Source organism: Puma concolor, chromosome B2, assembly GCF_028749965.1.
Source record: "Puma concolor isolate L17-30 chromosome B2, mPumCon1.1.hap2, whole genome shotgun sequence".
In the NCBI taxonomy this organism is placed as follows: Eukaryota; Metazoa; Chordata; class Mammalia; order Carnivora; family Felidae; genus Puma; species Puma concolor.
In genome coordinates this window covers 132,327,914-132,353,884 of record NC_141671.1, presented here as the reverse complement: position 1 = coordinate 132,353,884, position 25,971 = coordinate 132,327,914, and the positions used below count along the sequence as shown (strand labels likewise).

General features: G+C 36.1%; 1 protein-coding gene across 1 annotated transcript in view; it reads right to left on the bottom strand.

The window, feature by feature from the left end:
• Positions 1-25,971, bottom strand: part of UTRN (utrophin) — a 469,064-nt gene that overhangs the window by 199,232 nt on the left and 243,861 nt on the right.

Here is a 25,971-nt window from a genome sequence, read left to right as displayed (position 1 = left end):
TCTAATATGCCTGTAAAGATATCAGAACAAAACATGTATTATTAAGCCATTTAAGAATAATAAACCAGTATATATTTCTCATCAGCCTAGCCCACAGATTTGTATATGGCTATTATTCTTAAATTCAGTGTCATAATAACACTATCTTTTTTTCTTAATTATAGGATACCATCTGCTGCAAGATAAAACACTGATGCAATAACAGATTGGAAGGGAATTACTGCAAGTATACAGAAGTAGTCTACAATCAGAAAATATTCAGCTGGTTATTAATTAAAATGTCATGACACTGTGATACAATACTTCACGGAAAGTCTATTTATACTAAGATTAACTGTATTTCTAAGTGGATGAACAAACTTAAACAAGAGCTTTAAATAAATTAACTATACCCCCAAAACTGAGGCGGGGTAAGAGAAAGGAGAGCACGAGGAGGAGGAAGTGAAGGAGGAGGAGACAGAGGAAGAACAGTAAAATAAACATTTCTCTTCCATAACCACCCAGATCAGCTTGCCAGCTCCTTTGAGCACTTCCGAGGATGTGAAGCAGGTATTTATTACACTGTCTAGATGGGATCTCATATGCAGGGTGAAAGGCATGGCGGTGGTTCAGGTATTAAGAGAATCCTACCAGTGAACACTAGAAGAATCCTGTATCTTTCCTAATCAACTGTCAACAACATCTACCTGTTTCGTATACACAGACTACATATGTTGAATATTAAAATTATCAGAATCTGCATTTGTCAGCAAGGAGAGAAGATACAAATGTTAAAAAGATGATCTACTTTTAACGAAATAAGTGTCATATTAACAATATTAACTAAGTGCCATGGGACCCCCCCCCCAAGGGAGCCAAATAATTCTGCCCAGAGGTATCAGCAGGAACTCATTAAGAAGATGGCATTTGAGATGGGCCCTGAAGGATCTGTAAAAGTTTCTAGGAGAAAGACATTGTGTCAAAAGTAGAAGCACAAAATCAGATAAGTGAGTGGTTTCTTTGGAGATCCAATATGGCCTGTTTACATTAGCAATGAGCTATTTCTCTCTAAAATGACTCACAAATCATGTTTTTTAAATCATCCACATTGCTATTCCCACTCCTAATAATTATTAAAAATGAATCTTACCAATAAATAAGCATTTCCTAAGCACTTTTCCTATAGTTGCTCATTTAATCCCCGTGACAACTCTTAAGAAGCCCTACTGTCAGTCTCCCCACTTTACGGATGAAGAAACCAAAGCCCAAAGAGGCTAACTAATTTGCCCAAGGTTACACAGTTGGACTTCAGGAGGCCCTGAGAGCCATGTTCTATCCCAGGTACTGAAGCTTCACCCCTAATTATACAGCATCACAGCTGCTCCTACTATTCAAGCGTCTCCCCACATCTACCCAACCTAAATATATTCTGGACAAAAAGAAGGAGGATCCCAGGACTCAAGTTCACCTCCTGCCTCCAGTGAGATTTTTTTTCTACTCTCTTTTTCCTTCTTTCTTTTTACCCTTTCAGACCCTCAAAACTGCCATTCTTCTCTACACTAATCCTTTATTCCCTCCTCCTTCTCATGGTAATGTCACTAACAGGGCAGCAGGATTAAAAGGAAAAAGGGAGTCAGTCTGAGGCAGACAGGTTAATCCCCAGAGCTGTCTTGTCCCCAGATCACCAAGCTCCTACCAGAGAAGGCAGACTTTCATAAAACACAGAAACAGGCAGGCACTGAAGATGGAAAAAAAGTAGTTAAAAAAAAAAAAAAAAACATTGTTTTAGATGCAATTTCTCATTCACTACATTTCAGCACATCAACAGCAAAAATTGAACATCTCCCAAATAATATGTTCTAAAGTTTAACGGTTCTTCTTGCCCTTTACAAACTATGCTTTTTTCAAATTGATTTTTAAAATAAGAAAGGCCTCTATGCCTACCCATCAAGCAGAGGGGCCTTTATTAGAACAAGAACAGAAGCTGAAAGGGCGAGAGCACATGCTCCCAGATTAACTTACCAAAGTATAAGAGTTAAAGGAACCGAAACTGGAGCAAAACATATTAGCCAATAAAATTCGAATGCAGAGTTCAGAGCACAGGTGGATACTTAAAAATGATTTAAATGAACTGGCACGTAGTAGTGACATTTTCCATTCTGCAGTCATACCCATCACAATGTGTTATGATCTCATTAAATTCACAAGCTAACCCAAAATAATCCAGGGCTCAATATAAGCAGGAGACTAAAGTAAACCAGTGGTACAAGAGGAATTCAGTATATTACACTCCTTCTGCATTCTTAGCAAGCGAGTGAGTGAGCGAGCTAGTGAGGAAGGAGGAAGGAAGGAAGAAGGAAGGAAGGAAGGAAGGAAGGAAGGAAGGAAGGAAGGAAGGCAGGCAGCAGAGAGATGCATTTATATAGGCACGAAGGATATCTGGCATAGAGCTCTCTTGAGTGAGCGAGCTAGTGAGAAAGGAAGGAAGAAAGGAAGGAAGGAAGGAAGGAAGGTAGAGAGATGCATTTATATAGGCACGAAGGATATTTGGCATAGAGCTCTCTTGAGTGAGTGAGCTAGTGAGAAAGGAAGGAAGGAAGGAAGGAAGGAAGGAAGGAAGGAAGGAAGGAAGGAAGGAAAGAAGGAAGGAAGGAAGGAAGAGAGATGCATTTATATAGGCATGAAGGATATCTGGCATAGAGTTCTCTTGAGTGAGCAAGCTAGTGAGGAAGGAAGGAAGGAAGGAAGGAAGGAAGGAAGGAAGGAAGGAAGACAGAGAGATGCATTTATATAGGCACAAAGGATATCTGGCATAGAGCTCTCTTGCTCAAGGAAAGCCCGCTGTCATACAAGACATGTGGTGAGCTACCCCAGGTTTAAAGACCTTTGTTTTAGGACACTGAATGGCGTTTCAGGGTGGTCCAGTATTTAATCGGCCACAGGGTTTTCAAATACTTCCTTATTTCTAACTCAAGTGTAATACAAACATCAATTCACAAAATCACATTCTCAATATTGGGAGAGATCTCAAGAAACCATTTACGTTCTCTTCCCTGTGAAGTCATCCTACCTTTGTCTTCTCCAGATTATATGCAACAAGTAGTTCAAGTGAGATACTTTGCATTCTGGATACATTTCAACAAACTCAACCAAATTATCAGGCGGGCAACTTTACATAGATTAAAGGAACTCTCCAGAAAGAAATCATGTAGAACAAGAAATGTATTCACCATTGCATACTTCTTGAGAAATTTTACGAGGCATATTAATACTTTTTTTCCATGCAGACACCAAACAGTTTTTTTTTTGTTTTGGTTTTTGTTTTTAAATTTTTTTTTCAACGTTTTTTATTTATCTTTGGGACAGAGAGAGACAGAGCATGAATGGGGGAGGGGCAGAGAGAGAGGGAGACACAGAATCGGAAACAGGCTCCAGGCTCCGAGCCATCAGCCCAGAGCCTGACGCGGGGCTCGAACTCCCAGACCGCGAGATCATGACCTGGCTGAAGTCGGACGCTTAACCGACTGCGCCACCCAGGCGCCCGATAGACACCAAACAGCTTTAAAGGTAAACTGGATGTCTCCCATATTCTGGTTGTAAAGTTGTATTCTGCCTCATTAAGTAGTTATTCTACTTCATCCTATAACGAGTTGCATTTCTAGACTAACCAAATTGACAGGCAGAGTTCTCAAGTGATAATGGCATCATTTAAAGTAGAAAGCATTGGGGCGCCTGGGTGGCGCAGTCGGTTAAGCGTCCGACTTCAGCCAGGTCACGATCTCGCGGTCCGGGAGTTCGAGCCCGCGTCAGACTCTGGGCTGATGGCTCAGAGCCTGGAGCCTGTTTCTGGGCTGATGGCTCAGAGCCTGGAGCCTGTTTCCGATTGTGTGTCTCCCTCTCTCTCTGCCCCTCCCCCGTTCATGCTCTGTCTCTCTCTGTCGCAAAAATAAATAAACGTTGAAAAAAAAAAAATAAAGTAGAAAGCATTGCTTAAATGCCAAATAATCCTAATGGCTTAAAAAACAGTTGTACTTTACTAATGAATAACGAATCATAGCTATACTTCTACTTATTAATTAAAAAAATAATAACCTAAAAGCTGACAAATCTATTGGCACAAAGTAAAATGTATATCTTGACTAATTTGATATGAATTTGTTGGGCTTATCTAATCACAAAACAGCAAATTTATAATATGCTACTAAAATCTTGAGAGAGTCACTTATGATTTCAAACTTCCTAAGATCACAAAGCAATTTTATCTACTGTAACAGGCTATTTGCTAAGTGTCAAAATCATATGACTCAATTTTTAGAGACAAAATAGTTTAATTTTATCAAGAATTGTACATGGTCGATTTAATTTTCAACTCAAAAGTTGTTCTGGAAAGAATATAAATTTTGATGGAACACAAAACTTATTAAATATTGCATCTAAACATGCAATTAAATGCATCTAAACATGCATCTAAACAATTAAATCTTTAAGTATAAACCAAATATAATTTGGCGCATCCTGGCTTTTGGGGCTGTTATTATTGCGGTATTTGGTGACACAGCATCACATTAGTTCTAACTAACAGAACATATAAACACAAAATATTTTAATTTTAAAACATTAAATAATTATAACAGAGGAACAGAACTGAGCACAGGTTTTCATGGTGCCAGGTACCTAACAGGCATAAAAATAAATATTTGTCAAAGGAATGAATAGGCATAGAAAATTGAAATGGGGTTTCTTTTTTTTTTAATTTCATGGTAAATTATGGAGTAGTAAAATTATTTGAAGCATAATGGATTTTGGAAACCAATTCTAAAGTTTTTTTAGTGTACAACTAAAGTACAGTTACTAATTTCCTATGTTTTGTACTTACCTGAGTAATACACAGAGGTATAAATTCACATTTCAAATTAAAGACTGCCGGTCGCAGAGTATTTATATAAATGAAGAAATATTTAGTAAGGAATATCACATACAAGAAGACATCACACCAGCAGTGTCAACAACAAAATAAATATAATTAAAAAATTGGAAGATAAATATTCAAAGAGGTTTCCAAATATTGAACTAGTACAGCCTAACAGAGAAGGGGCAGAACCTCCAACTGATGTCCTAAAGCTTTTCTTTTCCAACATATGACAATGTCATCAAAAATTATGAACCTAATTATAACAGTCAAGTAGTGACAGATGGTTTCTCTGAATGGTCGCTATACCTTTTAATTTAGTTTGCAAAAAAAAGATACATCTCCTGAATTACAATGCAAGTATGTTAACACTCAAGTGAATTCTCTTTTTAAAACACCAAGGTGGAATTTAATCAAAGCAAGCTTTTAGAGAACCAACACGTTGCGGTCAAAGGGACTTCCCAAAGGTCCACTAAATCCGGAGATAGATTTTGGTTATCTGGAAGAATGGTTGGACTGCTTTGTTCAAACAGTTCTCCCTAAATTCTCAAGCAAGCTCTGAATGATACTGAATGGGTGGCAATAAATTTGAGATTAGGCGTCCCTGCAAGTACACTCCCCGTAGAACAGTAACTCTATGTAGCTTATTAAATGCAAGGTGATTATATGCTTCAACAACCTGACTGCACAGCAGGGCTGACGGACATGTGCAAGGAGCTAAATAAAAAGAATGAATGCAATCCTAAAGAGAAGTTCAACTCAACTCTCCTAAGATGACCTGAAGAAGTGTGCAGGCCAAATTCACTCTCACACAAACCCAAGGGTGATTAATTCCTACAGTTCATCCACAGAGCATGGCCACAACGATTTTAGACTGGAAGATGTTCAAAGCAAATATACTCCAACACTCATAGGCTGGGCCCTCAGCAGGCCCAGCTTTAAGAAATGTACCTTACTGGGGTGCCTGGGTGGCTCAGTCGGTTAAGCATCCGACTCTTGGTTTTGGCTCAGGTCATGATCTCACTGCCTGTGAGATCCAGCCCTGCATCAGGCTCTGTGCTGGGCATGAAGCCTCCTTGGAATTCTCCCTCTCCCTCTCTCTCTGCCCCTCCCCTTTGCACACTCTCTCTCTCTGTTTCTATCTCTCAAAATAAATAAACATTTTTAAAAAGTTTAAAAACATGTAATTTCCTGATTCTTATAAGAGGAATTAGATGCCAAATGCAAACCTGTGTACCAAATTGAGGCAACTTGCTTTTTCAGACTTCCAATTATACTAATTTAAATGCAAGGGGTATCAAGTAAAATCACAATAATGGTTTTAAAATAATTAACTCATGACAGGGACTGAGTAGCTGGGTCAGTGGATGATTTTAAATATCCTTAGTTTCTATTACTAAACACATCATCTACATACTAGAGGATGCATTTCTTTCTATTCTCCAGAATAGGGATATAGTGGATCTAATTCATCCAAAAATGGAATTAAATCATTAAGAACTTAAAACTTGTGGACAGATGGGAGACAAAACACATTCCTGTCTAATTCCAATGAAAACTGCCCTCTGATTTCTCAAGAGACATTCGTATTGATCCTGAATGTAACCAACAGTGCAACAGTACTATGGCCCTGGTTCTGCTTGAAAATCAATAATGCAGGGTCTGAATTGAATTCATGGTGCTTTACTCAATAGTGGATTTCTGTTCACAGATTCAAAGGCAAAAGAAGAGTCAATAAAAGCCACAAAGAGTCTTCTCCTATGCCTAACAGATTTCTTCACCAGGTGGTAGAGTGCCATGGCGGGTTGGCTGTGCAGAAACCCACCTGCGCCTGGAGTAGAACCGGGCACAAGAAATGCAGGCTTGCGATTTATAACAGACCTGGCATAGATTTCAGATTGTCTGTCCAATGAGCCAGCGGGCACATGATTTGGGGAGATGAAAGAATTCTTTTCAAACACTGGACAGAGACATTCTGGGTCTTTTTAGAGAATATGAAGGAACTTTAGTGATATAGATGAGAATCGAAATTTAACACCTCAATTTTTAAAATCTAAAAAAAAATTCAATTCAATTCAATTCAATTCAAATTAAAAGGCTACCAAAGAAAAACCTGTCAGAGAAAATGCAAACTTCCAAAGCAACCACTGAGCCATGATTGAATAAGAAACAAATATAAGTGATTCATGACTGTGATTAGTATTACAATGCTTGCTGCTGCAAATTATTATGGCTTGTGGCTTAATCCCCCCCCCCAAAAAAAAGTTGCTAGTAGTTATTTCTCTCCTCTGTGGGACTCATTCTTATTACTTGAAGCTATCCAATAAATTGTTTTCAAGTTCTACCCCAATCTCTGCTTTATTAAGTAGTTATTAAGCAACAAGGCTAATAATAGTGCTAATAATAGTTAACTGTGAGAATTATTTAAGTGGTAGTTCAGACTCCATAATTTCTTCACTGGTTCAAGACTTCTCCATTATATGCCATATGGTCCTCTGCTTATCTAGTTCAGATAAGTAGAAACTGAATTAAACACAGGATAAAATGGTATATAGCCTTAGGGCCCCATGCTACTACTAACAAGGGGTAGTACATTGAGAGCAGTGAAAACTGTTTCAGGATAAGGGGACAGTGGCACAAAGGTTCTGTGGTAGGAATGAGTTTGAGGTGTACAAGAAAGAGGAAAGGAGTCAGTGTGGCTCAAATGTGGCCAGCCAGGGGAGACAAGAATAATTTTTGAAAAAAAAATAGTAAGGTTGGACAGAGAAATGGAAGCCTGATTATGCAGGGCCTGGTAGGGCAAGTTAAAGGGTCTGAATTTAATCCTAAGTATGATTGGAAGCCTTTAGTGTATTCTCAGCAGAGAATGGACACTACTTGATTTATGTTCTAAAAGATCACTGGGGCTGCTGATTTAACTATAGGGGCACAATTATCAAAGCCAAAAGAACACTCAATCGGCACTACACTTGTCCAGTTAAAACGGTATGGCTTTGACTGATTAACAATGAAGATCGAGAGAAATGGTCTGATTGAGAACACACTTTGCAGGCAGAGACCAAAGTACCTGCTGACATGATATAAACAGGGATGGAGCATAAGGTAGTGAAAAAAAAAATGAGCAATCAAGCATTCTTTGGAGGGTTTTGGTTTGAGCTAACAAAATTCAAAGAAACTAACCAGGATGAAGAAGACATGGTGGGAACGAGTACAGGGTGAGCGTAAAGAGACTCCAAGGCTAGGTGTCTATGGGGGAAGCAGTTGGGATGAGCTACCCAGAAGTAGCATCTGAATTGGCATATAAAGGAATCAGACATGTGACTCCTAATGAGAACATTCTACCTAGTCAGAGGGAATAATACTTATTAAGGCTCAGAATTAAAAGATTAGCTCCATGTATTTCAGAAACTGAATTAATATATTTTATGGACAAATGGTAAAGAAAATGACTGCTGCAAGTGCACCACCACCAAGTGCGCAATTTTGTAAAATGTGTATACTGACTCACTGAAACCACAGATCTTCCAGTTTGGGACAATCCTTCAGCAAATTATTTCTTAGCAATTACAAGGTTTTCATAATCTAAAACACTTACGGTTGATTTATAACAATATTTTATAACAATTTAGTATTACTGTTTTCTGTGTCTTTACTTCTCTATCAAGTATTTTACACCCTTGTAAATAAACACCAGGAAAGAGGGGTCTCTTATTCTTACTACCCATGGTAAAGCCTTTGATAAAAGGAAATAGAGTGCCTAATCCGAATGCCTTTAGAATGTTCCAGATTTCCTTAAGATTCATATATTGAAAGCCAGAAGTTATATTTAATACCTGAATTGCTTCTAAGCTCCTGTAATTATCATGGAAATAACTTCCCTGGGAGGGGAACAACTTAGGAAAAGTTTATCTTTCTAACCTTATGCAGACTATATAGCCCAAAGTACTGAAAGAAATTTATGCTTTTTCATGTTTCACACTGCTGTACAGAAGCACTTTCACCTATTTCATTTCAAGTTAATTGGTAGGATTCATCCCCACTAATCTACTGGTGGTGACGCAAGCACCACAGACCAAAGGAAGCTGATGAGTAGCCTTCTTTTAATCATTATTTCTTTGTTCATTCCTTCATTTATTTGGCTTGAGGAATATGCAACTGGCATGGAATCCATATTACATATGTGAAAAAAATAATATTATTTAGAATTTCTACTTATTTTGGAAGACTAGTTAAGACTAAAATGACATATTTAACTTAATGGTAAGGCTCAAAACTCATTGGAAACCCTCTGAGGATTCTATGCTTTGGGGAACATCCTGAGACACTTTTGTGTATTTCATTCACTTTTCTCCTCCACTTGCTTTTCCTAGAAACTGCCGGACACTGCTTTCTAAGCTTTACTACTCTGTTTTAAGATAACATTTGAATTTATGCTCATTTAAATCTCAATTCAACACGTTTGAAAACAGCATGTTACGGAAGCAGGCAGAAAGCATTGTATACCATCATTATACTATATAATACAGTATATAATGTATATAAATATATAAAATATATACCATCTAGTATTATATAGTAAAAAATTACATTATGTATTATATGGGGGTTACTATATTACATAGCATATAATATAGTAGTCCCCCCTTGTCCATAGGGAATACATTCCAAGACCGCCAGTAGATGCTTGAAATCAAGGATAATACTGAACCCTATACATACGCTATAATTTTTCCTATATATATATACACTTGTGATAAAATTTAATTTATAAGTTAGGCCCAGGAAGAAATTAATAGCAATAACCAGTAATAAAATAGAACAATCATAAAAATATATCATAATCAAACTTATGTGAATGTGATCTCTCTCTCTCTCTACCTAACTGTACTACACTCACCCCTCCTGTGATGATTAGAGATGAAAGAATGCCTGCGGATGAGATGATGTGAGGTGAGTGGTACTGGCCTTGTGACGTAGTATTAGGCTACTACTGACCTTCTGATGCTGTGTCAGGAGGATCATCTGTTTCAGAACCGCATTTGACCGTGGGTGATTGAACCCACAGAAAGCAAAGCCACAGGTAAGGGGGATTACTTTATATATTAAAAACATATAGATAATACTTCACTTAAAAATTAATGAGCAAAGCACACTGCTGAGAGTACTTCTAGTGCTAAGACATTATTGAAAATTCAGAAAAATAGAAAAAGACTCTGGTTCATAACAAGAGAATCCTTTCCTTTCTACAGTAATCAGGTTGGGGGAGAGAAGAAGAAATTAGTGACAATCTGGCAGGTACTTTCAGTAGCAACAGTCAGAATAAAGTGTTTAAAAATATTTTATGTACATTTATATGTATATTTTTATGGTAAGTATGTATATATTTTATTTGACAAAATATGATTAAATCTTACCACAACTTTTCTACGTTTCTTTCTCAGGTTTCTGCCTCTTATACTCCATCTAGGACCCCAAGTTCATAAGTAATCCACAAGCTCAAGGACACCATCAAATCAAGAATTTACAACATTTGGATGAAAAAACAACAGCTTACGAACTTAACCATGGAAAATTCATGTTGTTTTCCTCATCTGCTCATTAAACTTTTTAAAAATGTCATTAACAGAGTTACTCTGTTATATTTTTTACGTAAATTTAGTGCTTTCCATAGAGAACTTTCAATCCATTTATTGTCCACCAGGGAAAAGGATGGTATATAAAGCAGATGGAAGTCACTCTTACTACTATTTGGGCAATGAAAATGCCATTTCTGGACAATTATTTGAAGACTGCACTTACAGCTTTAAATGAGCTCTCATAAGTTTTTGTTTTTTGTTTTTTGGTTTTTTTTTTGTAAAGTTCCAGGGATACTTTGGTGAAAATTCCGTGCAAGCCTACTTCCTCTATAAAACAGCTGGCCAATATCAATATTCACAATACATGGGAAACTGATGTGGCTCTTGCTCATACGCAGGGTAAAGATATCTCCCAAAGCAGCTGCTGTTATTTTTCCAAACACAATTGAGGGTAACCAGAATGGACTGCTCACAAACTTGTAAGTATGAAAAGTCTGTCCTCCCAGGACTCAGGAATGGGGTTCTCTCCCCATCACAGCCCTTGCCTCAACTCTCCAGCTAGAATGTGAACACCAGGAAGGCAGGGTCTTTTTGGATGAATTTGCCCATTGCTGAATCCTCAGCTCTCAAGTAGTGCCTGCCCCATAGCAGGTACTCCGACTGATGTTTGTGGATGAATCTGACCACGGATCAATAAATAAATGAATGCAAAGGATGCATCTGCCCCCTGGTGTGGATCAATGCTGAGACACCTTAACAGATTAGGGCTATTTATTAATACTAACTTTTCAAAACTGTGTTTATCTCCTTCCTTGCAAAAATAGTCCAGCCTAACTGCCCTGTGTTGTTACAAAACACAAAGCCCTTCACAAAAGTCATGACTAAGGCTGCCCTAGTAGCAAAAGCATTCTTACATTCTTCTCTCTCGCTTGAAAATATTCATGCATGTGTCTGCCTGTCTGTCTGTCTGCCTGCCTGTCCCTCTTCCCTGGAGGAGAAGGAACACCAAATTTTGACCTATGAAAATATAATAATGTTCCTCTCCTAGAAATGGTGAGAGAAGAGAAAAAGGATGAGGCTCCAGTGAAAAGGCAGCAGTGGCTTCATGCTCCCTCAATAAGGCCAAAACAGAAAAAGTTAAGTATTTTCTCAAAACTTCTCTATTACACTGTGTTCTGTGGACTCCCTTCAATGAAAATGAGAAAAAAATCAATGAGTTTCTTCTATCCTGTAATTCCACACTTCATTTTCATAAAAGAGTGCAGGAATTTCCTTAAATCTTTGCTCAATTCAATCTCACTGGGATTGAGCAAGATTTAGAATCCTAGCAGACTGTGCTAACTTGAATGTTGGCTTTGGCATGCAATGCAATTGCCCTTTTAAGCTTCATGTCTTTCAGAACCGTAATATCTTGGATATTTTGGCTTACTACCTACAAAAAAAAGAGAGATCTTTAAATAAAAAAAATAAAAATAATGAGTTCAATTACAAGATCACTGAGATTCTGACAAAAAAAAAAAAAAGTTTGAGAATAAAAATGATTAAACATCAGAAGAGGCTACAAAACAGAGCCGCAGAATCATTCTCCCTGAACATTGTTTAAGAAAGCAAAATAAAATTTTAATATTTACTGTCCTCTTGCTTTGTAAGACTATGACCTTGTGAGATGTCTCCCAGAGCTAGAGTCTATAATGTTATTGGGTGTCACAACTGGTAACAATTAAATATCACAAATCCTTCTCTGTAGGCAAAATCTGCTTACTTCCACTGCTACGGGCTTTCAGTATTAAAAAACAACAAAAAAAAAAAAAAAAACAACTAGTACACAGTAGTGACAAAAGAAATACCTCCCAGGATATTGCCCTCAAAAGTAAAATTAATTAAATTTGAACCCTAAGAAGAAGGAAGTGATTCCTGTCCCTTGGGTCTAGTGGAAGTGAGAATAGTTTAATCAAGGTTACCATATGTCTAGAAAAACGAAGGTCTGAAAAAAAATGGGTGACCAACACAGAAAAACACAGAGCAGAACAAAATGTGGTAACCAATCCTTGACATTGGTATTAATCAGGGTCTCCAGAAATACAAAACCAACGAAGTGTGTGTGTGTGTGTGTGTAAAAAAGAGAGAGAGAGAGAGATGGAGGGACAGGAAGAAGGTGAGGGGATGGGGAAGCGGAAGGGGAAGGGGAAGAAAAAGAGATTTATTTTAAGTAACTAGCTCACATGGTTCAGAGACTTGGAAAATCCAAAATTTGCAGGGTAGGCTGTTCAGGCTACAGGCCCAGGAAAGAGTTGCAATTCAAGTCTGAAAGTAGTCTGCTGAAAGCATTCTGTCTAGGAAGGTCAGTCTTTCTCTCTTAAGGCCTTCAACTTCCTGGATGAGGCCCACCCACATGATGGAAAGTAATCTGTTTTACTAAAAGTCTACTGACTTAAATGTTCATCTCATCTAAAAAAGTACCTTCAGAGAAATTTCTAGAGTAATGTTTGACCAAATATCTGGTCACTACAGCCTGGTCAAATTGACATACACCATTAACCATCACAAATTGTGAGGGGAGAGAAAAATGAAATGTGGGGAACACAAGAAGTCACTGAAGATGTGCCATGAGTTACAGTGCAATGGAGTCACCAACCACCCTGGTCGGTCTGGAACTATGAGGGTATCTCAGGATGAGGGGACTTTGGAGTGAAAACTAGGGAAGTCCCAAGTAAAACTGAACAAGGTCAACTGACAGTGACCTTTGTCATCAGTCCTTCTCCCGTGTAAATCTTCCCAATAATCCTCCCAATTTATCTCTGACCTTCCAAGTTATGTTTATATAAATTCATGGGCATCACAATCTTTCAGAAAGACATTCTCCAATATAAATTAATAAACTCATTATGGTTTATACAGCAGTTTTTTGTGAATTTTAACATCATCTGTGTTCATCTCTACAGGTACTAATGAAGTCTAGGAGTCAATCCTGCCATGAAAATGTTGTCAGAAATCATAAAGAGCCAAAAAGCCTGTTACAAGTCACACAAATAACTTTTAGCTAGAGGCCTTTTCTTCAACCTTCAACAGAAATAAATAGCAGTTAAATTTTGGGATGACTGGATCAGGATTTCTTAAACTGGTTTGCATAATAAAAAAGTGGCGCAGGGAAAAAAAATGTTTGGCAAACACTGAGATGAGCAAAGTTCAGTCTGTTTCTTTACTGAAGGAGTTTTCACAGCCTTGAATTTATAATGTGCATCATAGGGCACCAAAGGAGGACATAATTTGCAGAATTTTCCAAACTAATTGGACCACAAAAAATACTTTCACAGTATACATTTTAGTACCTCCCAGAACAGGGTTTGACAGATACCCAATATGGACGTACAAAATTATAAATGGGAAATATTTCAGCTCATCAAAATATTTCCAGAAACATAATTTCTGACTGTGTTTATTTTCATAAACAATTATGCAGAGTCCCAATTTGTTCTGTATCTTAGTATATGATTCAAATGTTGATTCACTAGTTTTCCCTTTAAAGAGAAAATAGACTACTTTTCTTTTTTCAAGTGGACATACTCCCAAACGAGCAAACAAGTTTACAACAAAGGCTGTACAAAAATTTCAAGGATACCACATGGTAGAGCGGAAGCCTCTCATTTCCTTCTTCTTAGAGGGATTCATCTGAGGCTTGAGGGAAACACACCCGTCTACAAGTAAGGAATCACAGGTTGGGAGTCAAGGGGTTACCTGTCAAATTAATCCAACTGACAAGCTTCACTAAATTTTTAACATTGATTTTGACACTTAAACCTCAAATAAGAATTCCAGAATGAAACACCAAGAATGGTAAGAGGAAAATGTATGCTTCAGGTTGGGGGGAATTTCTAACTCAGAGAGGATCTAAATCAAGTAGGACCAAAGTCACAGGGATCCAATCCAAGGTGTTGGATAATATATGTCTGTAACAATTTGGAACAATGCTACTCTGACCCATTGGAAACACAAGTTTTAGACCCAGATCAATTTGGAGTGATCTGAAGAACATTTTTAATATAACACAAGGCATTCAAACAAACTCAAAACCACAAATTTATTGGAATGAGAAAATGCAAAACTAGTAAAAATATTGAAAATGTCAGTATATTGTGTGGCACTTAAACTGAGCATTAGCTAATTTTAATGACTGCTTTCTCCTACAATACTGCCAGCAATATTGCCAGCAACAGATGTTGTTACTAAAAATGCTAATTATTATATGCCCTAGACACCATCTAGCTCTCTCTTGCTCTGTCTCTTTATCTTTTTTGGTTTGTATTAGCAATTACATCTGTGCATGTATAAACGGCATATGATTTGAAGTGTTTTCTGTAGGATGATGTCATCACACCGAAATAGCAAAGAGATCAGTTATTTTATTTCCCAATGTTAAACACTGTTTTATAAATAATATTGAATGAAACTAAGTTCATCTACGGTCTCTGATCATTACCACATTGCAGGTTGAGAGGGTACAATCAGAATTTATTTCTATTAGGTTCAAACAAGCAAATACCCTCAATTAAAATGTTAAGACATGAAAAAAAAAAAACCCACAAAATATATTCCACGTTAGCTTTCCAAGAAAGAATCACTGCAGTGTGAACTTAAATACTACTAAAACAGGAATACAACTTGAAAATCATTCTTTTTAGCAACTCACAAAGGCAAACATTTACAAAGAAAAAAAAAAAGGAGATCCAAAATGAGAACAGAAAGCTATCTGAAACCTTCAAATGTCTTCTGCTGAATGTCTAAATATCCTAGATATCAGGAAATGCATCTTAACTTATATTTATACTAGTGAGATCTGAAAATGAAGATTTCTTACTTCATACTTAGTATTAAGTTCAAGAGTTAGACATAAAAGATGGAAGGGAAAAACTAGCGCCCATGCTGAAGCCAAAAAAAATTAGGGGATTAGGTGCAAGACACATTGGACTGTAGACTTTTAAAGTAGAGGTGACATGATAAATAGAATATTGATTCATTTCAAAGTAATTTTCTACAAGTAATTGACAGGTTATCTCTTGCCAAACTGATGACAAGGCAAAAGTTATTCAGTGGTAATGAAGAATGGGAACAGATCTGAACAGATCAGAGTTTAACAATGAAACTGCAAGGGAAGTTCTATTATCAACGCCTTGCCCAGCAAACTAATATTCTATCCTAATTCATTTCATCAAATATTTGTGAATATGTATTATGTGTCAAGGTTGGATATCAAGCCTATGATTTTCCATGTATAGCAAACCTTTGACAGATGTGCTACAGAATTTTGAGGCATGGAAAATCTACTTTTGTTACAAACACTGTATTTTGCTGATTTGATATAACTGCCAGAAACAAATGAGGACTTGAGTAAGTCCTATGAGTTGGTATAAATGCAACACCGTCAGGTCAAAGACCCAAAAGGTAATGTCAAGCCAGTGTCAAAGAGAAATCTTGTCTTCACTGGGAACTTGGAAAGACTTTTTCATGGCGGTAGAATTTTACTCAACAGAAACAGAGTTGTAGGGGAGGCAAGGATAGACTGTAAGGAGCGAGTCCTTCCATAAACCTTAGGCTCATATAAAATGCTTGCAGACGAGTGATTTTATTTTTTGCAGAGGTACACAATTCATATTCTGGAAATCATTTAATTAAAACCTATTTATTTATTTAAATCTTATGGGAATATGAATACTGAGATACTACTTGCTATGTCACGAGTGGACTAGACCTTTTCAGAACAAACTGAAAATGTAAAAATGAATTCTCCAGAAAACATTAATTATTCAAATAATGCCGAGACCACCCTTGTAGCTTCTGTTTTCATTTTGGGAACGAATGAATCTGTGAATTGACATTTTTTTAAAATCATTGTAATGTCTGAATTTTTCTCATAATATGTCAAAAACTTTTTACTGTAGGGACTCAGATTTGCAATTTTGCTCTCAAATACTTTGGAACTATTTACTTCATGACTTCAGTGACAGAAGTGCTTCCCAAGTAATCTGAATTCCCTAACATCAAATAGATCTCGATCGGGTGTTCAAACATCAAACAGATGTATAGGAGTTCAAAGGAAATTAAAATTTGGCCATAGACAAAGGGCCAGTAAATATCAGAAAAAAATTCTTACAAGTAATTAGTGATGCAGTATAAAACTATCAAATTGACAAATATTTTAAATTTACAAAATTCAAGACTAACAAGAGTATGATAGGACCAATATTCTTATACACTATTAAAGTACACTTTGGAACAGGCCTTCTGGAAAGCCACCTGGCAGCTTACAACCTTTGATCCAGCAAAGTCACTTACAGGAATTCATCCTAACAAAAATTAACAATTAATTACAGTCAAAGATGTATACACAAAGAATCTGTGGCAGCATTATAAGGTCAAAATTAGAAAAAAATTATTTGTCCAGTTCACAAAATACAATGGAATACCTAACACTGCCACAAAATATCATGATTTTTTTAATGAGGAGTAAAACGGCAATATCCTTAAAGGCAAAAAGTACTCTTACAAAACAGGATTCCAAATTTGTATGACTATGCGTCATACAAATATATATTCAAAAAGAACGGAAGAGACACACAAAGTAGGCAAAGACAGTAATATTCCCTTCTGAGTAGCAAAATTAATGATTAAGTTTTATTTTCTTCTTCCTTTTCTTCTGCATTTTACAAAAGGAGTACTTCCTTTTTAATATATCCAGGAATAAAACAGTGAAGTGCTACTTGTAAAACCAATGAAATCTGTTTTAATTTGTCAAACGAAATTAAAAGTGATTTGCTACAGATGCCTGTAAGAGCTATCTGTCATCACACTTCCTTGACAGTATTAATTCACAGATTTTTCTAAAAAACAATTTTTCATACCAATTTCAAGGTGAACCCCAAAGCTCAGCAAAGATCAGTGAGCTACCCATTTCACTCAGTACAGTAAAAGGCATGTCCAGAAAGCAAATCTCTCACTTCCTCTGCAGGGCACCCCTCCACTGCCCCACACTGATTCAGAAGTACCTTAATTCTTTGTTTACCCTCCCAAAAGATTTTTTTCAATGTAAATGGTATCATGGAGAAATATTTAAACGCGTACCTTTCCTCACTTCCTTCCAGCCTAACCAACCAGCCCATTTCCTGACATGCACCTGTCCTAAACTGGTAAATATCCAGAAATGGGCAGGTGGGTCCCTAGTCTTCAAATTCTGGCTTTTATGAAAGGAAACATTCTACTGCTCTCCATGGTGTTTTAAGCCTTGAATGAGGTTTCTCGGAGACTGCAATAAATACTTGCTAATTTTGATTTAATTTAAATAGCAGGGAGGTTAATCAAGAGCAATTAATCAGGAGCACAAACTGCATTATAAACAAATAAATACGTTTTGAAATCTCCCAAACACTCTTTCAGTTACTTATGTCTCATTCCAATTAAATCCAAATATGCCATTCCAATCCATTCTTGGAAAACAGCATAAAATGTGCTTCATACAATTTTCAGTAAATAAGGAAAACTCCAGGTTTCAGATGTTATGGTTTCCATCATTCTTTCACCAGATGAGAAATTTTAGTTCATTTGGCAAAGTGAAAGTGTTTTGTGTGTATGTATGTATGTATGTATGTATGTATACCTTATACCTCTCTCTCCCTCTCCCTCTCCCTCTCTCTCTCTCTCTCTCTCTCTATATATATATATTGAGGTAAGAGACAGAAAGCTTAAACATAACAGCAGGAGTCCTGAAACAACCATACCATATGTGATTAAGTCAAATAATAAAACAGCAGCTTTATGTTGCAACTCAGAAGAAACGAGAAAAGCAAAACAAAAAGATGTCAGTAATAGTGGCTTTTGTAACAACCTATTATGAGTAGATTGTTCCTTTGGCAAAGTTTTTTTGTCTTTCCTAGAGGCAAGGATAGTCCCAGGCTTTAAGGAGTTTAAGAACTGTGTCTTGATAAATTTCTACTAACCTCGACAAATGTGAAAGATGAAGACATTACGTCAACACCCCAAAGGAAAGACATCATAGTCAAGGACCCCTAAGCCTGCCTGGACAAAAGCTGTCAGCTCCAGGCAGGACTTGGAAAATCTTGTTAAGTAGGGATACAAACCAAACTTCCTTATCAATATAAAAATTTAACATTAATTTGAAAGACTGAGTGCCTTCACAAAGGCAGTTTTATTTCTGATCTCTACAAGAATGAGTAAACTATACTAAATGAGGGTGTCAATACTACATAGTTCATGCTTTGGGAAGTCACACTCTTGTGGTAGGCATGTGCAGCTTTTGTAAAGGAGAAACGAAAATTTTTAAATGATTTGTTCAAATTTAAATGAGCTAAAAGAATGAAAAGTTACCGATTCAGTAAATATTTCTAATCAGCTAAGTCAAGACACTTTTAAATTATTCTGCACTTGTCAGAGTCTTAAGTTTTAAAAACGTGAACAATATATAAAGGAGGGCAACTCAAATTTCTTTCATAATTCTCAACAGTTAAGTTTGCCGAGCTTCCAGTAATCTCTCCAAACTATTATCATAGAGTTGGTGCTACTTTCGAAACACTTTATCATGGAAATATTCAAGGCTACAGATTAGTTGAAAGACAGTAAAATAATCAGCATTACACTGATAACCAAATTTAGCAACTGTAAGATGTTACCATACATGTTTTATCTAAACAGCTATGTTTTATTCATTTATTTTTAGGACCCATCTCCAAGTAAATCATCTACACCAACTATTTTATTCATTTGGTGTCAACAGTCCATCTCAGATACCTGTAAAATACATTTGTATCATATTGTCCCATAAAATCCAAAAATGGAATATATCCTTGTCAAAGCAGTTCAATCATTGCCACTAACCATTAATATGTCCTAAAACAGATCAATTAACCACCCCCCTCCCCGGAAGCCTGTCTTCTCATCTTTAGAAAATAAGGAAATTAAACTTGAAAATATCCAAAGTCATCATCGGTTATTAAGTTCTAGGATTTAAGTACCCACAAGAACAAGGTACACTCACTGCCTTGTTTAATCTGCATATTAAATTCAGAGAAACCTTAAGACACCTAAAAGGTGCAAGACACCTGGACAGAGGCAGCCCTCTACCTCAGCTCTCTGTGGTATGGATGCATTTCTAGAAACCACCACAGCTTTCAAAGTAAGGATGACATTTGGCACAAGATAATTACTAAATTATTTAATTGTCATAAAGTAGTGATCCTCAACCACATGCGACTTCCTGAGATTCTGGTTTACATTATAATTTCTCAAATCCTTTAGTAGCTTCCTATCAAGCTTTGCTGCTCAGCTTTTAGAAATAAGCATAATAGGTCATTAGACTTCCATTAGATGCAATTACTTCAAAAAGAGCAAATGTTTCCCTTTCTTTACCACCACGCCATGTAAGGATCTTCCATAATGACAGACTATGTAATGAAGCAACCTAGGATTTGCTTCAAGAATTAATGCAAAACAGCGCTCAGTCATTACAGTCATTAATTCAGGTTACTCAGGACCTATCAAAACCTCACTCTCAAAATAAAGATTATGCAAAAATCATCTGAGAATTACCAGAATATTTAATTATCATTGAAATTCAAGAAATCTTCCTGAAGCCTTCCCAAGTTTTATACGTGCCCACCAGCATCTGAGACAAATAATATATAGGTTATAAAAATTATGGCTGCCCTAATTTTGGATTGCCTAGAAATTTCAGAATATTTCTTTTGACGAGTTACTGCTTGCCTTGGGGGCCATTAGTCCTTTTCTGAAGACATGGTCCCTTTCACGTAGCCTCAGTGTGAATTTAAGTTGTTTGGAAATAGTATGATTTTGCTGGCAGAGAATGTACCTTAATATGGAAGCTGGCTTGGTGCCGTAGGAAAGAAGAAAAATGAAATGACCCTGCACTGCAGAAAGAGGTGGTTGGTATTCACCATTCTGCCGCCTGAGTTGAGATAAATAGAAGCTTTAAGTTAGTATGTTCTTTCACAAATTTCAAAAATTATTCCAGCAGTAAGCCAAGGTAAAAGTACATGTGGGTAAATACTGTCATTGTTTTTTTTGGTTGGCTGGTTTGTAGAAAAAGAAATCATAGAAAATTTAATATTTTAATTTTAGTAATACTCTAGCCCTTATAGCAAATTCATGAACATTAACTTACCAGTCCTATAATATCTTTCTGAATTAAACAGAATGCATATTATCTCCACAGTCTATAGGAAGAAACTGAGGATTTATATATCACTTGAACGTTACAAAAGATCAAACAGCAAGGTCATCAAACCTAGGTCTTGGGATTCTGAATTCAGCATTTTCCCATATCAATATATTTTTACAGTACCCTAAATAATTAATATGAAAACTAAAAAACATATTTTATAGTGCTATAAGGTTTACAAACCATTTAACGAAAGCTATCCTATTATTATTAATAATTAAAACTCAAAAACTATCAAATTCTATAAGATAAAGTAGTAAATGTATCATGGTAAATTAGGATTATTTTTCCAACCCTTTTAACTAACACCTAAGGTTTCAAACCTACTCCCAGTCTTAGTTAAAAAGAAGGAAAACAAAACAAAACAAAATAGATCAGCGGTTGCTTAAGGCTGGGAGAGCAGAATGGAGAAAAATGAGGAGAGACTGCTCATGTATTCTTTGGTGGGGGGATGGGGGTGCGTTCTAAAATTTAACTGTGGTAATGGTTGCACAATTTTGTGAATGTGGTAAAAAATGGTGAAGCGTACACTTTAAAATTATTGTACTGTATATGAATCTCATCTCAATGAAACTCTTTAAAAAGAAAAACATGGAGTCTACTATATTACAACAACAATGTAAATCTAAGAAAAAATTAGAATTTGGGTGATTTATTCATCATTTGAAAATACGTGCTGTGTTCCTAAAACTCTTCTAAAATAAGATATGGTCCCAAATTCAAGAAACTGACAATTCAGAAGGAGAAACAGAAATAAACAGAAAATTATAATACTAGGCAAAGTTAAATATACATTCTATTAAAATAAGCACACATAAAATGTAATGGACATGAGAGTAATCTCCTGGAAACTTAAATATGTAGCCAAGAATCACTTGGCTGTGTGATCTTGGGCAGCATAAAGTAATATAGCAAAGCGTATTAAGAGTAAAGACCACATAAATGTTTAGGCTTTGTTTCCTCATACATAAGATGAGGAAACTGGTCAAATAGTTCCAATTTTTATAAACTCTCAAGTTCTACAAATCTGTAATTTAATAGTGGGTAGACTGATTTCCACTGTGAATTATTTTTTGTTTTTGCTTGAAATATTGTGTCATTCTCTCATCAACCGAGTTACAATTAAAGGTATAACTGTTTTTGTCACTCTCATATCAAAATGCCTTGTACCATTTAAAGGAGGCACTCAGAAGAACTACATTATTTCAAAGACATGAATATTATGCACTTTCTCATTTTAGAATTCTCCTTTGGAAATGCTCTCTGTGTCTGAATTATCTCCGATATTCACAAATATTTTTCCTTTCACACTGGACTAAATTATGGAAACAATCAAAAGTCAATCTGGCATATGTAGCTGGCAACCAAAAGAATCATTTTTTATGGAGATGAAAATGTCAGTGGGTGAATTTCATAGCCATTTCTGATAAACAAGTACCCTATGTTCTCTGACTACAGTGAGCACACTTTTGTGCCCTGTGTGTTTGCTCATCCACTTGTCTACTCCCAGAATGCTCTACTCTGTTCAATTCCATCTACTCCTCAAGATCCTTATGAGGACTACCTTTTCTGTAAACACTTCCCTGACATTTTCAATCAGAATTCACTTTTTTCCTTCTGTGTTCAAAAAACTGTTAGCTTTATTAATATGGTATTTGTCACATCCTGTTTTAGACATTACAGTGTTTGGGTTCACAGCCCTGAATCTGGAATTCAGACACCTCTAGAATAGACTAGTTGGTCCCACACTTAGGTAAATCAATTAACCTCACTAGATTTTAGTTTATATTATACAACATGGCTACATTTTTCATCCAACAATTTCTTTTAATCGATATCGCCTGTTTTCTGAGAGGGTACAGGAAATTAGGCAGTTAAGCTGCTAATGGACATGAAAACAGGTAATATCTCTAAAGAGAAAAATTTGGCAAAATATAAACTAATGTCATTAAATGTTAATTTGGTCCAGTTATTCTATTCTAAAAGTACATCCTGGAAATAATCAGGATGTACTCAATGGTATGTAAGGATGTTCATCACAGAATTAGTTATCATGAGAACACTGGTAATAACCTACTTATCTAATCATTGTTGATCACTTAAATAAATTATCCTGCAGCCATTCAACAGAATTTACAGTATTAAAAAATCACAATATAAAAAATGTTTAATGACCTGGAAAAACATTCATCATACGTAAAGCTGAAAAGAAAGGTTATTAAAAAAAACAACCCTAATCAGAAACAACACTCCCGTTGAGTCCATATCACAACCATCCTGGCTGAGGGATGCCGATCCTGTGGGAGCTCTTACTCGGTATGTGCACACACACCTTGGTCTTTTCAAAATTCTGAATCTGGAGAACATATAGTGTCAGATAATGCTTTCGAGAAAAAAAAGTTTTCTCTTCATTTATGTTTTTAAACTCTTGCAAAGTGTGCCCTGAGAAAAAGTAAAACAACTCATTCTGTATCATTTTTGAGCCAAATATTAAGAGCTTTCCATGAAAGGCTATAATTAATAGTATGCCTATACTAAGAACACTAATTCAAATGTTTCCAGGGTGAACTTAGATTCAAATGTGATGGCACCATAAACCATAATTCTTAAAAGTGATGAGAACACATTGAAGAGGGTCCGCGTTTCTTTCCATTCTCTTCTAAGCAAATGTGTTGGTTTTTCCTCCTGTGTCGGTCATAGTAAAGATAACTCCTTTGCTTTGTTCAGTTTCTGGTAATGGAACAGAACTTCCTCCAAATGTGATGTTTCACATAAATGATGATTACATCAGTTTTGCTGTGGCTTACCTAGATCCTTAAGGGCTATCAGGAGCCTAATCAACAATCTAGAGGAGCCCCTCCCCTCCTAGACTGAGGAATACTCATCCTACAAGAGCTTCTGTCATAAGCTCAGTGGTCAAGGGAAGCTTTTACTTGCACTTCTTCAAGCTGAGTCTCAAACAAAGAACATAGCAAAATGAAAAAAAATTCAAAGACTTTTTTTTCTTCCTCCATTGTTAAAAGCAGGGATGGCGGAAGTTGCATCTCAGACCCAGAGGGGCATGAATCTTTAGGAAAAGTTCCCTGAGCCATTGCAATGTGAACCCCCTGTTAAAATCTAAGGGTTCCTTTAGGGATAAAAATAATAAGAATGATGGCAATACCCCCACACCCACGAGACATTAGAGAATCTCTAGGTTGAAGGCCCTATGGTAGGCACATTACATGGGCCATCTCTTTTGATCAACATACAACATACTCACGATAACAGTGATAATAACCCACTCTGTAACAAGAGTAACCAACATATATGCCATTTATTATGTGCCAGGCTCTGTTTAACCATTTTATAAATATTAACTGTTTCAATTCTCACAACAACCCCTTGACAGAGAGGGGAGAAAGGCTGAGAGTGTGAGAGAAACAAATTCCAACACCATTTTCTGAAAGGAAGCTGAGACACAGAGATGTTAAATGATTTGCCCAAGGTCACATCACTGGTAACTGGTAAGGCCAGGATTATTCGAATACACACAGTCTAACTCTAGACTGGCATGAATAGTATTAACCATTTAAATTCTTCTAAACAAGTTATTTGTACTTCCTTACTTTACATGGAAAATGTAATATTGCATTTTATGCTTATGCTACTTAACATATACCTTGGCACAGGGCAGCCATCCAGTACCGATCTCTGAGTTGAATTGAAAAAAAAAAACAAACACAACATAAATTTCTTATTAGAAAAGACACAGTCTGGAAAATTAGTTGACTGTATTCAATTTATTCTTTTAAGGAGTCGTTATGTGTTTTTAAATATAATGATAAAAACTACATTTGAGTATAGAGAATTAGTTTCAGCGAATACATAATTCAATACTTGTGTATTGAGACTCATACCAAACTAAATTATGAATCAAAAACCAGAACCAACTATTAATTTGCATTAAAATAAACCAATCCATCTTTTTTATAAAACTGTAAAATAAGCCCATTAAAAGAGTATTATCCAATGTATAAGTTTAAACTAAAACAAGATCTTTGTTCTTTTAGAGTTATATAGCCAGAACTCAAATATCAAAGTAGTTTTGAAAAGAGCATATTTCATTAGGTTTAAACTTCTAGGAGAAAACAAGTATATCTCCACCTCGCAAGACTAGCAGCAATAAAATACCCATTATAGGTGATCTGTCTCATCATCTGTAGAATGAAATAGTTGACTCAGTTTCCAACATCTCTTCACGTCTTAAAGGATACTGTAAGCTACATTTCTTTAGAAAACGAAATGCATAGGAAGATAATGTAAAATAAAACACTATCTACTACTTTGTTAATGTGATTTCTCTTTCTATACCTTCTATAGTGCATTGCTCACTTTAGCCCAGTATAATCCCTAAGACCATCTGCAATTAAGTGTAAAGAGACACTAGGTTCAAACAACCTATGTTCACAGTTCAGGTCGTGCCACACAGTAGCTGAGCAATTATTGACAGGTTCCTTGACCTGTCAATTTACAAATCCCATTTCACCATTAGTTAAATGTGAAAAAAATGATTATTTCCTTCCTACCTACCTCTTAAGGATAAATAATAATATAATTATTGATTAATACCATACATATTAATGAAGAAATAGGAGAAAACACACTGTAAACTCAAACACTTTAAAAATGAAAAGAAATTAGATCAGTAGTAACAAGACTTTTTTCAGTCATGAAAGCTTGCAGTTATTTTATTGCTGTATTTGACCATTTTCCTTTCAATTTTCTTAAAGCAAAAGCAATAGTCTATTGTGAAAACAGTACAACACCTTCTTCCATTTGATGCTTTTCCAAAATTCTTGCTTAAGCTTTGTCAAGCCATACTTTCATATCAGCCTAGTATTTATTGAGCATTAAAAGGCTCTGTCTGCTTTTATAAGTGAGCTTTGTTATAAATTAATCTTCTACAATTCCATAGAACTGAACTAGAAGAAGAAAAATGAAAAGAAACCCTCTGATGCACTTCATATGCTTTCCAATTTCAATTATTTGGGACTCATTTACCTTTCCCAGGAATGAATAAACTTTGTGAAACCGAGAAAGCTACCATGGCATGAAATTTTCTATATTCTTCTATCTCTATGGTAAGAGTTCTACTAATTGCTTATTTTAGAGAGCTAAAAATAAACTACCAAATATACCAAGAGAAGCTGGCAGTGATCAGAGTCACTAGTAAGAGGGAGTAGATAATGTCTGTAACTTTAAAATCCAGCAGTACATTCAGC